The sequence below is a fragment of the Delphinapterus leucas genome, chromosome 18, assembly GCF_059928025.1.
Source record: "Delphinapterus leucas isolate spDelLeu-1000000601 "Yukka" chromosome 18, BTC_Dleu_Yukka2, whole genome shotgun sequence".
Taxonomy (NCBI): Eukaryota; Metazoa; Chordata; class Mammalia; order Artiodactyla; family Monodontidae; genus Delphinapterus; species Delphinapterus leucas.
Window position 1 is genome coordinate 36,704,450 of NC_143146.1, and position 18,200 is coordinate 36,722,649.

An 18,200-nucleotide genomic window follows, 5' to 3' on the forward strand; every position below is an offset into this window, starting at 1 on the left:
ACAGACTTCCATTTATAAGTTCTAGGGATCTAATGTAGAGCATGGTAACTATAGTTAATAATATGATACTATGTACTTGAAAGTTGCTAAGAGAGTAGATCTTGAATGTTCTTACCATGACAACAACAAAAAATGGTAATTATGTGAGATAAAGTATGTACTAACTAATGTCTTTTAATAATTATTCTGCAATATTTATGTTTTTCAAATCATCACCTGTCACCTTAAACTTACACAATGTTATATGTCAATTATATCTCATAGCTGGAGGGAAAAGTTTGGTATATACATACAGTGGAATATTATTCAACCTTTATAAAGAAGGAAATCCTGAATATATGACAACTTAGGGGAACTCAGAGGGCATCATGCTAAATGAAATAAACTAGCCACAGGAGGAAAAATACTGCATGGTTCCATTCATATGAAGGATATCTAAATAATCAAACTCATAGAAGGAGAGAGTAAAGTGGCCTGGGGGAGTGGGAAATAAGAAATTGTTGTTGAACAGGTACAAAGTCTCAGTTATGCAAAATGAACAAGTTCCAGAGATCTGCTGTATCACAAAGTGACTATAGTTAACAATTCAGTGTTTTCAACACAATATAAAAAATGTGTAATATTTTAAAAAGCAGAGCAGGAGGGAACTTATCATGGATGTATTATATTAATAATGGATATATTTATGTCCTTGATTGTGATAACAGTTTCTGGATGCATGCATATCTCCAAACTCATCAAATTGTATACATTAAATATGTCCAGGGTTTTTTTTTGTATATAAATTATACCTCAATAAAGCTGTTTAATTTTATTTAATAAAATTAAATTTTTAAATGAAGAAGCCTGTTTCATTTTCTATTATCTTTTCCTACATTTTGTTTTTGTTGTTGTTTTCTGGATCTATATAAAAATAAGTTATCACTTTGGCAGGGGATGTTAATTAGGACATTATTATTTTAAATAAAAAATTGTAAACCCATGTTAAAAAAAGAAAAACAAACTAAAAATGTACATGGCAAAATATGTTAACTCCATCATACTTTGCTAAATGCTTCATTTGTGTTATCTCATTTAATCCCAATGACAGCCATCTATGTTAGATTGTGTGTGTTTGTGTTTCCATACTTATTATACACATAAGAAAATAAGACAGAGTGGTTAAATAACTTGTCTGAAGTTACATAGTGAGTGTAGTCTTTTACACTATGTAATATTTTCTTCTAACTATTTTTCAGTGCCGGCCATTTCTTTATAATTCATCAAACATATTTTGGTCTGTGAGGTCATGCCAAACAACCTTAGCACACAGGGACTCTGATTTATCTCGTGTAGTACAAGTAGGGCTATTCTCCTCTCATCTGACTAATCTGATAAATCACTGCCTGATTCTTGGCAGTCTTTTCCCAAAAAGAAAAAGCTTCAGTTGCTGGTTTAAGTATATAATAGGTATGAAACATCACGTATAACTCTGAGGAGGTAAATCAACAATTCTTAGCACTTACCTTCTCCCCTAGGCATACATAGGTTCATATCTGCTTAGGGGGGAGATACACCTGGACTTTGCACCCCTCACAGGCACTTGTAAGGTGCCCGATTGTTACTTTTCCCCACCATTCTTATCTAATCATAGTAATTATTTGACTTCACATCAAATTACTAGTCAATACCAGCAAGATCATTTAGATAGAGAGCAAAGGAATTAGAAAAGTAATTTTATATTTCAAATCAAAATTTACAAGTGTTTGCTTCAATTATTTAAAATTTCTTCTTTTTTAAAAACATCTTTATTGAAATATAATTGCTTTACAATGGTATGTTAATTTCTGCTTTATAACAAAGTGAATCAGCTATACATATACATATATCCCCATATCTCCTCCCTTAAAATTTCTTAAGCAAAAATAAGTGCAATTGTCTAAATTATTTCAGTATTGTAATGATCAGACTATCTTTCATGATAATTCTCACTATAAAATGTACCTTTCCTGATTCACATACCATCTTTCAATATATTCCTTCATTGACTTGAAAGATTCTCAAAAGTATCATGACACATAACTGATATTCCATACTGTTTAGAAAATTATTTATGATTTAGGGAAGGAAAAACTTTTTCTTGAGCCTCTTAGAGGCCCTGGCTAAGTCTGAAAATCAAACTGAAAAAGAGAAATTAACAGGAAAAAAGCATAAACATTTATTTAGTGTAAGTTTTACATGACATGGCAGCCTTCTTAATGAAATGAAGACTTGAAGAAAGACTGACCTGAGTAATTTTATGCTAGGTTTGATGATGAACTCATAAAACTGCTAGGTGGACATCTGTGGAGGATTGTGATACTTTGAAATTAAGAGGTAAGTGTAGTAAACCAGAGGAAATTTAGCGAGGCCTGTTAAGATTCTTCTTGTCCTCCCTTTGTCTTCTGAGATAAGGATGTTTCTTTCCTCTGGTTATAAGGAGGGCACCTCTCACAGAAGAGTTTTATGATGTGTTTTGGGGAGAAAGTCAAGGGGAAGTCAGAGTAATCTTCTTGCTTCTGCTTTTCCTCAAACTCCTTCAACTTAAAATATGCAGTATGCCAACATGTCATATTTTGCGGTAGCATGTCCTGAACCCCATTACTGTGAATGTTTAAACTTACCTTGCCATATAAGGGAAATTTGTCTCTAGAAAATCTTCTCAAGTTTTAGCATTTTCCATTCATGACTCAAATATAAATTCATTTTTTTAAATGTAAGAATTCTCTTCAGGAATCATTTTGTTGTTATTTACTTTAAAAGAAAAAAGAAGAAATTATCAATTTTGTCAGTTATATCATAAACACACTCTACCTACTTGAAATCTCTGTTGGTTACATTTGCTGTTTATTATTCACATTAGATGAATATTTCTGAATACTCACATATGTGGTACACAAGATAATATTAAAGGTTCTGTCTTTGTGAAATTAAAAATAAAATGTTTCAGATCACACATTTCCCCTCATTCCTAGTGGTATATTCAGCTTTTTAATTTCCACAGTCTTTCAACAACCCCTTTTCTTCACCACTTCCTACATCTACCCTTTGTTCTGCCAGTATATCAAATTGATTTACAAAATGTGCTTAATATATCTCAGTAATTATCTTAAGTCTACCCTATTTACTCCATCCTCATTCAGTGCCTTATAATTATTTAATTGAAATATTCCAGTGGTTTCCTTATGGGTGTCCTTTCCACTGTTTTCTCTCTACCTCAATTGGACCACTACACTTGTTTCAAATTTATCTTTCAATTAGGGGTAGGACTTTCTGCTTTAGTAAAAATAGTCTGAAATCCCATTGCATACAAATCATTGTTGAATATCTAGATCTCATAGTTTTGAAAAACAAAATTTTATAATAAAACTTAAATGGAAATTCAACTTTTTATATTATCTTTATACATATATATATAAATAATTAAATATAAATATATATAAATTCTCTTTTTATATTATCCTACACATTGTCAATATACAAATTCTTATATTTTCTGAATAATTTAGTTTACATACACACATGTATTTCCTTCTTACAACAAAGCTTGTTTTCTCTTTTGAAGCCATTTATCTCCATCTCAACACTCTCAAATTTCTTTTACATTCTAACAATCATCAAACTTGCAATCTTGCTGAAAAAAATTTTAATCACACCATTCTCCTACTTGGTAAAGGAAGAAGAAAAAATGAGTGTGAAATAAGGGGATGGGGAAAAGAGTTGAGGGATGAGGGAGGGCTTCTCCACTTCAAAAGATAAAAAAGCTTCCTGTGTTTAAAGTCATTACAATTACTTTTTTTTTTTCTTCTACATTTGGCACAGAATGGAAACATCTTAAGCAGTCAGGGTATCTTCTCATGGTCTTACTGTCATAGACTTTCTCTTCCAACCCCTCCTTTTTATCCCCCTAGATCTAATCCTTCCTCTTATGTTAAACTTTTTCTCAGTACTCCAAGCCCTTTTCCCTTTTTTTGTGAGAGACTCTATTGTTCAGAGTGGATTCTAGTCCCAAGTCTGCTCGCCTCTGAACAGAGAACCCTTCAGGCTATTCTGGAATTGAAATTACTCATAGTTTCTTTTAGCTTCTGGTATCACCTTGCTATTAGATAATCTGTAGGAAATAGAAGTGGAATGAAATGAGCTAGGCAAGAGACCTCTTCCTTACCTTTAGAAAGATCTAGAAATACATTCCTCCCTGTACTTTTGTTTTTTTAAACATTTAGTCGAAGTTATATACAAATTATTACAGAGTAAATGGTGGTAGCAAACAGCTTAAATATAAATGCTTGATTGCTCATTTGTTGTTTCTTGTTTTTACCAAACTTAATGAAAAAGTTCTTGAAGACAGGAATATTGTCTTATCAATTGAGGTATACAAAAACTAACAAAATATCTCTTAATTGAATCATAATTTTTTAAGGCTGAAAATTTAGATACCTAGCTACTCAGTATTTTCTCCATGGAATATTTATATGAATTTTTCTCATTATCAGTGTTGTAATATTTCAAGGCTTAAACTCTTATAATACCATTTCATATGTTTGTTAAAATATTTATATTTATTGTGAAACACTTATTTGTACATTTTACACTGCTCAATAAAACTATTGATGAACTATTCATGGAAAAATTTGAAACATTAACCTGTAATATTTATGCCATTGCTGGCACTATAATTGAACTAAAATGTGTATCACAAAGCCTTCCATTTAGTCAACTATATTTTAAAATACTTTAATATGAAAGATCAGGTTTTCTCATACACTCAGTATTGAAATTGCAGCTTTAGGTAATGAACCTTATAACTAACAATGGTTTATGCAGTACTAGGGTTACAAAATAGAAAGATGCAATTTTTAAAAATTTGGTAACTAATAAAATGGAAGATATGATTCTAACAATTTAAAGCTTTCATTTTAGGAGACTTCATGGAGAAAATGGTTTTAGGTACCCAGCTGTGTTTTCTAAAAAGACATTTATTTTCATTTAAATTCAATCTATCTTTACCATAATGACAGTGCCAGTGGCTATTTTATGAAGTTTCTTATATTCAAATTACAATGTAATTTTCTAATTTAAAAGTTTAATTTCTTTTTAATAATAAAGAATAATTACGGTATGTGAGCTGTTAAAAAAAATCTTAGCTGTTTCCATACATTCACTCGTTTGTTAAATTCTCAGTTTTAGAAAAACTTTGATTAAATTGATGCCAAGAATGCACGTATAGATTCCTGCATTAAATAAAGATTATTTCTTTGTAAGTTCAAGGAGTATTGTTCTTGGAATTTTACATTCCTTTTCAAAATAAAACAGCTTGGGAGGGAATGTATATATCAACTTATTCATACATAGTGATACCAGGAGTTGTTTATTTCCAGAAAGTTTTAAAATATTTTGAAAACTTTCTCTTTGAAGTTGTGGATTGATGAGTCTAAAGAAGTTCTCAGTAGAAAATTGGTCTCTCTGGCAAGGGCACATTTAGTTCCACTGATAGAATAACATCTGTCATACTTCTAATGACACAAAATAAAATGTCAATCTGGATTAATGTATACAAGTCTCTACTTGCTCTCTAATAGTTTATTTTGTACTACTGATGAGAGTACCTTTATTGTTTTCCCTTTATTAATATGATATACTGTAATATTTAGCAATTAAAATACACTTCAATTATACAGAGATAAGATTGTTTACTTTTTATATGGCAATTATAATTGATCATACCTCAAATTATTAAATGTGTTAAAACAGACCTAGTGAAAACAGAATCAAGAACTGAGACTACCAAGGTAGTCCCTGTGTGAGTGAGAGACCTGGGTATAGTTAATAAGGAAATGTTCAGGTTCAGTTAATAAGGAAATGATATGGAAACAGAGGTAACTGACAGCCTGGACATAAAGTAAGCATAAGTAAGTTCCAAAACAAAGAAAAGAGGTTGTCTGAGACAACCATAGCATAGCCCAACAACAGTGAACTAAGAATGATGATGTCAGAATTAATCAGACAAGCAGTTTTTCTAGCATGATTTCATTAACAATTAGTGGCATACATTAGCAACGTCCATCTGAAACTGGCTTACAACACAGCCCAGTGTCCTTCAAGTGAGAAAGGAATTGATGATACTTTCAAGCATTAAAAACACAGAAAAGAACCCAACAATAAGGACATGAAGTCACATCGAAGCAAGTAACATTTATGGTATATCATTAGTCTCATCATAATGAACAAAATCTCTCTTGTGCAAAATCAGTTGTATTGGGGGTTTACTGGTATAGCAAAAAGATTGATTCAAGAGCTGGAATTCAGACAAAGCCTGATCATTTTTATTTTATAAGAATGCTTCCCTGAAATGGCTCCTAAAATTTATCTGGGAAAGCTTAAAAACTAATGATTCTTGAGCCCCTTCCTTACCAGATCCATTGAACCAAATTTCATGAGACTTTTTTTTTTTTAATGATAAAACCTCTGCAGTTGATTCCTATGCAAACAGTTTTGAATGTATTGTCTATGGACCAACATTTAGGAATCATTGAATAACCTTTATTTGATTAGTTTTGAAAAACAGGTAGAGTTGGTATATTATTTTCTTTAATTTGAAATGAAATTTAGTAATATATATTTTCTTTTGTAAATATTTTTGAGAAAACATGAACAAAATGGCTATTTTGTTTTTCAAACCTACATAATATTTATAGAAAATTTTATGGGAAACAGAAAAAGTTTCCCATAATTCAATAACTACAGTTACCTGTTGATGTATCATTTTGATATTTGTATGAATAAATGTATACATATGATTAGATTGCATAATTTTTCTTGTAGGAACTATTATGAAAGTTTTTTTTGTGAAATCTTTCCTCATTTAAGAAATGCTTAAAATGGATAAAACCCTGTCAGATATAAAATATGCATTGGCATGAATGTACAAACCCATAACATATTATTCAACCAGTCCTCCTTGGCCAAAGGAGAATTAACATTTCCAATAGAAAAAGAATTATTTTATCTATATTACTAGTCCCTAGGCATAAAACCAATAGCTATAAACAATGGAAAAACTTGTTCCAAAAACAGTTAACGCAAGTTGGTGAAATCTCTGTCTAGCCTATGAGAGTGATTTTTAAAATGTGCACTCACTGATAGAGACCTCTAATGATTTTCAGGCCTCCAGGCAAATGGCCACGGTTTTAGAGGCATAGATCTGAATGAAGAATATTTGAATACCAAAGTATTGTGGAAATGAATCACTTCTTCTAAACCAATGATGAATAGGAAGAATGAGAAGTTTCAGCAAGTTGGAAATTCATGAACCAGTTAGAACTAATTTCTAAATATTATTCTTTAACATATTAATGCAAACAATACATTTATACAGATATTAATAATTTCAAAAACTTTTGTATATGACTATACATGTTTTTCATTTAAAGGTCCGATTTAGAATTTTAGGCCCTTCCAGGCTTCAATGTATAACAAATATCTGTGAGTTTAGTGATGAGTATTATGTAAGGGAGGGAATCTCACTGCATCCCCACCAAGCATTATTATTATTAATAAATTTACAGATTTTATAAATGCTTATCTCATTGCCATTTTAATTTATATTTCAAATTATTAATATAATTGAAATTGAATGACTTAATATTTTACTTTATAGTATAAATTATCTGCTCACCTTGATAATTTTCTTTTTAATATTTATATGTTTGTTTTTTATTGAATGTGTTATATCCATATACTTTATTACATATACTTACCTTTTTTAGCAAAGATTGCTTTCAAATTTCTCTACTCCCTCTTGATCTTGGATAAACAATATTACTAACATAATGTGTGTCTTTGCTTCAGATTAATCTAGTTATAATGAAGTAATATAGCTATATATGTGTATGATATAAATACTAACAAATCAAATGCAAGTGTAAACATAAATGTAAATTTAATGTTTGTTTCATTGAAAACAGATCATATTTTCAGTATATTGCTTCTTACTCTAAAAAGTTCAACATTAAATGCATCTGTTTACCTGGAATGGAGTTAAGGTATTCTTTTAAAATTTGTAGATTTTTCATGAAATCAATGTCCCTCAACTTATTCAAATTTCTCCTCCTGATTAGTATTCACTATTTAAATTTTTCTCATATATAAGTAGCATTTCACAAAAAATCTTTTATTGTACATATAAGTTTATGTATTAATACATTTATTTATATGGGTTAGATTCCCAAAAAGAATTTGGTAGGTAAAAGTGTGTTGTCTTTTTTTACACATATGTTCCATATTATCAAAAAACTATTGTAATTCACTTTATTACCAGCTTTGAGTTTGAGTAAACTTTTACTTCACATTCTCACCAGCAATAGATGTTTATATTATTTTTAATTTTATAAAAAAGTTTAAGGTGTATAAACTGAAATAATATCTCTAAGTTAATGTAATTAACGTTATTAACATAGTAGGAAATTTGGTCTTTTATTTGCCAATAGCTGTCTGGATTTGCATTCTTTGGAACTGGCTATTTAAATTTTTGTCCATTTTCCTAATGGTTTCATTGAGTTTTATTTTTAAGCAGCAAATTTTTAATATATTATAGATATTAATATTAGGAGTTTTAGAATCAAGCAATGAAAAATATCTGGTTGAATTAAAGATATTTCTGGTAGAAAATAAACTGAAAATAAATGTGTAGGAAGTATTTTGGGTAGCTCAGAATTTTTAATGTAAGTGTGGAGAAATGGGCTCAGAGAGAATAGAAGGAACAGGGGAAGCTAGATATTTCAATAAATTTTTCACTGTGACCTGCCAGGCTGACAACACTGCCACTGCCTTTGAACGGCAAACTTAAAATATATAACTTGACCATATCTGAAACTGGACAGTGGCTATCTGGTCATGTTGCCAGCACAGTTTCTGGAACTTCTTTCATGACACTCTTAAAAATGAGATTTTGTTATTATAACTATCCTCTAAATGATCCATGTATTCATTGTATTATTAGATTCTTGTTCTGCACTGATTGAATATATCAGATCCATCAAGTCTAATTCGTACTCTTGTGTCTGAACTTCCAAGTAGATGTAAGTTTTTGTTCCAAGTAGAAGTTTTTAAATGTATTGCTCTCAATGTTGGAATGACCGATTTTATAAACCACCAGTACTCATTAGGTGGAGAATTATCCAATCATATAACGGGTATTCAATTATCGTGCATATTTGATATTAAAAACATCAAAATGTTAATCAGAGATATTAACCTTTTCCTTGTTTCTGAGTTGTAAATTATTTCTCTGTATTTTATCATTTATCCTTGTCTTTTTTATGGCATAAATCAATGGATTTCCTGAAAAGCTCAATTTTTAAAAACTGAATTAAATAATTTGTGCATAAAGAAGTAGAATCATGGTTTCCAAAGTGCTTCTGGGTTGTTTTCAAGCTTCCACTTACTTCATAGATATTTCTGACTTTATGGTAACAATTTATAAATTTGTATTATGAGAACACATTACAACTTTAAAATGAGCCTGGAAAGTTACTTGAGCAATATGGAAATTTATTTCTTTTTGGCATATTTTTATGTTATCATTTTATGTATCAAAATGCAAAGGATGATGTATGTTTTGACATAAATAAAACCTATGCAAGTTATCTACAATTTGTTATAAAAATAAAACAATGAAGTGCATTTTGGTAGATTATTTAGTGAGTTTAGGAGAAAGCTTACCACACAAAATAGAGCAGAATCAAACTTAATTTTCTCTGGCCATTGTCATTTTGAATCAATTTTTCTGTTATTTATATTGGGCAGTACAGTGTTTTAAATTCGCCACTAAAAGGTAAAAATCCACATCTTTTCCCAAACTATAATGGATCACACCATATAACTGCTTTTAGCAGATATCTACTTTTCAAAAAGTGTATTTGTACATTTGAAGCAATGAGTCACATCTCTGCTCCACTGACTAGCATTGCTTTAAATCTCTTGGATCCCATTATCTTGTGTTGTGTCAAATCACACTGGATTTTCTATGTGACAAAATATACAGTGATGAAAGTTGACAGAAGAAATGTAATACAATATGACACATCAGAAATTTAAAGGGTAATGAGATTAGCTATTAGATGTCAAATTAGATAAGGAATGCCAAATCCAAAATGAATCTGGCAGTGCTAATGGAGTGAAAGGTACATTGTTTACCTTATCTATGAAACAATGAATTCTTAACTTTATCAGCAGATATTTAGCCAACTCAGATACATGCTCAGGAACATCAGAAATTATCTTGGAAGATCATGGACCATTTCAAGGTCATTTTATGATGACACTAAAGATGATTTGACCTATATGATTCTTCTACAGAGAAAGCTAATATTATTGATTGTTGCTGATAATGCACATTTTTTGCTGTATTTAAGAAATTATGATTTTTTTAAAGAGAAAGTAATACGATGGCATTATACTATGTTATACTTGATGTCTTTTTGCTATACAAACAAAGAAAAGCAATTTAAACTATTTGGAAAAGGACAAAAAGAATCCTTATACTCATGATAATGAAGATCTCTGAAGATTTAGTTTTTACCTTTTGGTATCTAGATTAAATTAGTAAGATTCTTGACATTAAAGGAATTTGACCCAGAAAAAGGACTGAAAAAAAGTTACAGATTTATTTCTTGCAATTTTAAGGAGGTCACAATAAGTGAGAATTAAACAAATACTAAAGAGAAATCATCATTTTTCTAGTCTCCGTGTTGGTAATATTTAGTAACAATGAATGCTTGTCATTTACCTGGTTTTGCCTGGACTGAAGACAATAATTTTCCTTAAATAAATCAATAAAATGTTTTGTTTAGAAATCATACTTTTGTTTCTTTACCATATTATAGTTTACCATTTACAACTGCCAACTCTTTCCATTATGACACTTTGGAATAAAGATTATGAGGGAAAAAACACCCTTCTGTGTAACTGGTATTCACTTTCAAAGAATAATAGAAAGTATAAGAAAATGTTCAAATATTCATCAAATTTAGGAAAAACAGTCTATCTAACTCATCTTTTACTTCATCTTCCCCCTAATTTCTTTTTCATGCCTTCTGGATTGTTGATACAAAACAGATGCTCTCTAATGATCACCTTTAAGCATTTTTAAAAGACAGGATGATGCTGAAGCTCTGATAATAAACTGCAGAAAACGCTAAACCATTTGTTTCATCACCCTCCATAGATTAAAGGTGCTTAGTTCTCTCCAATGTGAAAGGCTAAAAGAACAATCTAAATGTAAACACCTAGAATGATTACTTGCAAATCTGCTACTTCTGTCTTCTATATTTTGTTACTCTACGTGAGTTTTTTTTTTTTTCCTTTGGAACCAGGGAACTTGTGAAAGGAAAGCAAGGATATAAGGCGATCTAAAGAATAATTAATTGATTTCTCTGTCACTCTGGAAGAATAATTGTTTTTAAGGCTATTAGAATGAATTTACTAAAGATTAATGAAGGGCATTGAGAGAATTAGAGTTTAGATAATTAGACTATTTAAATTTTTCCTCCACTCTTCATCTCAGAATAAAAATATAATAAAAAAGTCACTATATAATTAAAACCTTTCTCATACCTTTCTGTTTGTGTGTTTCATAAAGCAATTTACCAAACAAGATTTACTAATAGGAGATTAAAAACTGTCACATAAACTGTCAAATTTTAAAACTTCCAAAAATAATATAAAAACCTCTTATCCAAGATTTCATTTTCAGCACTGCCAAATAAATTTCTGCAAATGTAGAAAATGCAATCTAAGAAATGTATTTAAAAACTGGGAAAGTATTAATTTTTTAATATTAAAAAACACTAAAAATCACTTGTTCTTCTATGGCTGTTTCTCAATTTCAAGTTACATTCAAATAGTATTTTTGTTCATACTTACATTTATAAAATGTTACTTTGAACTTACCTAAAATTAATTATTCAAGCATTGTTACATTGTTTGGATATATATAAACAACTTACTCTGTTTATATATATACATGAAAGTTATACATCCATTATTTAACAATTTGTTGCCAGGTAAAATATTTAAATGAAATCCAATCTTGGACCAAATTCTTCTGTATGCTTAAACATTTATATGGGTGCAGTATAAAAACAATAAACAAATTTTCTTAGTAAAGTACCTAGTACGATATGTTCTTCCAAGTGGCAAAAATGGCTTGACTTTTAGAGATTACAGATTACAAATAGGGAAGCCTCAGATTACCCAGAAGACCCTTGTGAAGTGGGAGCACACAGGTGCAATGGAATATTAACTCTCACATTATATGCTGAAGGTATTTGGCTGCAGGGCTGGCATGATTCAAATGTCTTGTTCATTAAATGAAGTTTGGCCCAGGCAATCTTTCCGGTTAGCGGGTGCCTCCATGCTTGTCCCATCTTGTGGCTTTGTCATCCCGTGAAGATCATCTTATCATCTATGCTTGCAAATCAGAAGAGAAAAGAGAAAATACAGACCTACTTTTTATAATCAGAAATTAGAGAGGAAAGAGAAAAGTCAGAGAATGCGAAAGTACTTTTTGAAATGTACCTTTGGCACAAAAAAGGTAGATGTTAATTTCTCTCACATTCCACTGTTTGAAAATAAGCCAGAAATTCAGACCAAAATGTGCACTTGTACCTACCTCCACAGAAACTGTATACTATGGCAGTGGAAGCATGACTTTGGTAGGCAATTGTCCATCTCTACCAGACCAGTCAAACACATCCATGAAAGCCTTACTTCTAGCTTCACCTGTATTATTTAACAAATGCTTAGGTATAGGTTTTGACAATTATATTTGTAGTGGTTAAACAACTACATCTGGTCTTGTTTATCCTTGATATATTAAAAACTAACTAACCACTAGCATAGTATAGATTTATAATTAGAGTAATGTACATCAAACTAACTGAGTCTGGGATGTAGATTTTTAAAATATGCATACCTATTTCACCCTATGTATACTGAAGTAATTTTAATATAAATTCCAACTTAGTAACTTGACAAATACAATATTTACATGCAATGTGCTCTTCATCTAAAACTTTATAAACATACTGAGTTACGCAGTAAGTAAATATTATATACTGATATTTCTTTAAATTTCATAATGAATGTGGAAAACGCAATTAATAACATGAAAGAATCAAAGCTAACTTTTATCTTTTTTGTGGAAAAAAAGAGCTTTGGATTATAAATATGACTCCAAAGGGAGGGTACTTTCAACTGGAGCCCTGTTTATAACACATTTCAGAAACCCATAGAACCTTTTTTAATTCTACCATACCTCTACCTACTACATAGTGAACTAAAAATTTAAACTATTGCAATGCCTGAAATATAATTTTGAGTTAAGCACCAAAATCTCAACTGAAGTAGAAGATTCTTCCAAGTATATCATTACAGCTTGATCCAAATTATACTCTAGTTTTTCAAAAATGCCATTCAAATATTCTTAAAAGCATTATTGCTTTGCTTGTTGGACAGATAATATATGATTATGTAACTCCGTTAAAATAATTTCAGCCAAACTTAAGGCCAAGCTTTTTATAATGATTTTTAACTGGCATGTCATATATCAGATAATAGTCTACCTACCCCAGAGCTCCCAAAATTTGTTCTCCAAATTTGAACTATGTTAACAACTTCAGAGCTTTGAGATAAGTTAAAAATGAAGGAAGCCCATTGGTAAGTTTTATTTTAGAGGATTAAAAGACATGAAAGGGGGCTTCTCTGGTGCTGCAGTGGTTGGGAATCTGCCTGCCGATGCTGGGGGCGTGGATTCGTGCCCTGGTCTGGGAAGATCCCACATGCCGCGGAGCGGCTGGGCCCATGAGCCATGGCCGCTGAGCCTGCGCGTCCGGAGCCTGTGCTCCGCAACGGGAGAGGCCACAACAGTGAGAGGCCCACATACCGCAGAAAAATAAATAAATAAATAAAATAAAAGACATGAAAGGTCTTAAACATGTAGTCAACCCAAGCTGAAAACAAACAGAAAAAACTGAGTTGAAGGCCAAAATTCACATGATCCAAGCGGGAGTAATTAGTGCATCCCTGAATAAAACTATGGAGATAAATTCTTTCTGGAATTCATTAAAATCAATTTCTTATCCGATAATTGAAAAAAATACTGAGAGTAAATGTATAAACCAGTTACTTAAAACTATAAATATTTATTTTCATAAAAGGGGAGGGTTAAATTGAAGGCAGAATTGCAGGTATATTTTCAGTACACAGTATATTTTCTATTTAAAAGATATACATATATATCCTTAATTGCTGCATGTTCATGTCTAATTATAATCAAAATAGAGAAATATAGTTAGAGAATATTTAAGGACATCCTCTGTAATAACTGTCAGTACTTGATAGTTCTGATCCATCTGAAGTAATGAGATGATTAAGCTGAAAATAAATATTGGGTACAAATTTGGCTAAAGTTTGCTTTCAGAAGAATCTGAATGTGTATTTCATGTGTTCTAAAATTTACAATGACAGCATCTGCTATTTATTCATTATCAGACTATTTTAACTTGCTTTGAAAGGGTTCGTGAACAGCCTTTTATGCCATCTGCCAGTGAGATGGGAATGTTTGCCTACAAAATTATCATTTTATGCACTCATTACAAAGTGGATAGTATGTCACACTTATCACTTGAATGAGGACATAAGAGGCTGTTAATCTAGACTATGTTGCAAATACATGTAATTTATGTAATGTGATAAAGTTAAATATTTAAGATACAGAAGGCTAAAATGGATTTTAAATCATTTTAATTTTCCATTATTTGGGCAAGTGAGGTAGTCCTAAGGGGCTTAAATCCCTTGCAATTGATTTTGATTACAGTCATTATGATCCTGCATTGAAAAGTGACTTTGTTTGAGAGCATACTACCATCTATAGTGATTTTAAATGTAATTCCAATGGACTGGGTCATAGCAATACTAATTAAATCAAATAGATATTTAAAAATATATTATCCATCATTTATAGATGTTAACTAAATGTATGCTAATGGATTTTCTGTTTCATTGTCTAAACTGACATTTGTAAGGCTATAGTGAAGACGCAAAAATGATAATTTCTGAGCAATTATTTATTTTAGGAAACTAGTAAATCAATTAGGCTACCTGACACTTCATCATCTAATGAAAAAATGTATGTTTCTTTGTCATAAAAATAAAATGTATCATGTAAGATGCTAAAATTCTTCTCAAATAGCTAACATCACTGATAGTCCACTGTTCAAACAATAAAAGGACATTTTGAACTTCATGTCAACAAGGGCAATCAAGGAAAAGTCAGCATATGCTTTTTATATTTCCCAAATATTTTTTTAACCTTTTTTAAATAGAAAGAAATGCAAATGTTAATGCTATGGCTCTCTGCAAGACAGGATTATATGTTGTTATAATATAACAAATATCTTTGGTTAACCAAAGATAAGGTACATAAACCTTCTTTTTTCTTTTCTTTTCTTTTTTTACTAAACCACTTGTAAAAGATTCATTAATAAAATTGCTTCTGACAGTTTCAGCTTCATATCAGCAATTTTAAAGCCTTACTTGTCACCAAACAGAAGAATCTGGGGAAAACAATATAATAAAGAGAGGTAAAAATAGGAAAATAGAGTTCAACATTGAGATTCAATTTATAAAGATCTTGAAAAACTAAGGTTTTGTTCATGATTTTTGCACCCTGTTCTTTCTAGACTTAATCTTTTTGCAATAACTTTCTTTTAACTTATGGTGAATCCATACCTTTTGATAGAATTTGCTAATTATATAGTTATATAACAATATATTGTTATATGCAGTAGTACTTGTTCATTTATAGAAAGGAGTGGCAAGAATCCGGTTGTAATATCTCTAATCATCTATTTTAGGGCACCTTTTTGAGAAATTAAGGGCTTGGAAAATACATTTGTAACCTGAGTTTTTGTTTCCAAAGTAAATTTTAAAGTATTTATACAGATGACTGATTGATTACATTATTTTTATAACTGTTTGTAGGACTGGTGGTATTATTGATTATAATTATTCAATAACAGTACAGGTCAAAGAATATTTTCTGATTATTTAAAAATGTTTTTATTATTAATAGAAGTGAGATGAACACATATTGCTCCAGTATGGGTCATTTTGCGTAGAAAGCTAATTTTCTTTTTAAAATATCATAAATAGGTAAAATTGTTTATATTTTATTTGTCTATTTAAAAATAATTTGAGCAGAAAATGAGACATGTTTTAAATATAGTCATACTTACTCACACAATACTCATGGTAATAGGAGGTCTTTCTCAGAGGGTCGGCTCACTTGATGTTGTAGTAAAGTGGCAACAAGGACTTGCAATATAACTAAATACTCTCAGAACACTAATGAAAAATACTATACAGCTAAGCTTTCTGCTAATCCTGTATCTAGGCTCTCACAGTATGTTCTAAGTTGAAATATCCCTGCTCTCAATTTTTCTTAGTTTATTTTAGTATATATGTTCATGAGAAAGTGAGAACCTTCAAGAAGCTATATATACTTTTATTTATTATTTTTATTTATGGAAATGTTTCCTTTACTTTCATTAACAAATACCTTTTCAATTTTTAGATATATGAAGCATAAACAATAAACTTTTGCATTTTTGTAATCTGGTTTGCCTCACCAAGTCCTTGAATTACACTGTTAATTTATTTGATAAAATAAATTTTCATATATTGAGGTATGGGGAAGTCATTCTGGCTTATACATGAGTTATCTTGAATTTTATTCTAACTAGAACAGCCTGTTGGTCACCTATCAAATATAAATTGTACATCTGCTTTAATTATTAAAGAAAAGAGCACACTGATCAGAAGTAAAGAATGTCCACATTAATTAAAAATAAAGATTAAATGCCTGCCTTCCCAGCACACCAATGTTAGTACTCCTTAGATGATAAGATTCTCTTTCCAGGTGCCACAGTCATAGTGATTCTCTGTGTATGTACTGATTTTTTTTTCTTTTTTTTTTTTTGAAGTCTTGAAGGAAAGTATCCCTGACTTATGTGATGTTCTTTGCTCTAACAAGACATAAAGCTGTGCTGAAAACCATGTTTCTCGGGAATTGTTCCTCAGAGTTATTTGAGAGGCTGTCTTCTGTGCTGTAGTCCTCAGTTCGGTTCAAATAAAAAAGTATTTTCTATTCCTATTATAGATTGTTTGTTGATTTTTTTTGTCAACACATCTGTTTATTTCATAATTTATTTATTTCAGCTCAAAAATTTATGATAACATGGATTCAGTGATAGTATACACTTCCTATGTTTCTTGGGAGAAAGCTTAGTTGCACATTTTTGTTTTTAACATCAGTGTCCTGAGTTGCATTTTTATAATATTGACAGTACTTATTACCGTTGTACTACACCATGCCAAGTATGCTGATACTGCTGAGAAAGACCTTCTGTTATCAAACTGATACTAAATCCAAGCTGTTAGAAGCAGTTTTTTATGTAAGTGTGGTAAATTGAGCAAAGAGTTTGAGTGCCCTAGAGTCATGAAAGGTCAGAAACTGTTCTGACTATTAAATGATATCTATTAATTTTGCTCTGGAGAACAAAGCTATCCAGGTAGGCAGTGGTAGAAATAATTGCTTTGACTGTGAAGCCATTAGGCAACTTTTAAGGAATTTTGGCAGTGGAAAGTGTATGACGCCTAATTAATGCTTTAAGGTAAACGTTAGAGTTCAAGTGAGAGGCAAGAAAACTCATATATATACAATTTTCCTATGAGACGAACTCTTATAGAAAATTAAAGTCCCACCATTAAAAATATTCTGATTTATTTGCTTAAGAAACTGTGCTGTTTGACTTTTTAAAATAATGACTTGTAAATTGTGCCAACTTATTGAAGACAGATATTTCTTAATTTGAGGGATCTTTTCATGATAGAACAAAAATGTCCTTACAAAAATGTAGGTAACTGAAATTTCTCAGGTAGTACAACTTTTAAATTTTATAACTTTCTTTCTCTCATATTTTTCACTGTGTACTTTAAACCTGGTAAATCATTCCTCTTCCTCATCACTTGCCCAAGTCTAGTAAGTCTTTAGTACCCATCCCAAATGTTATGGTTAATCTTTTTCTCACTGTTTCAATTGCAAATGAACACCCTTTCCTAAA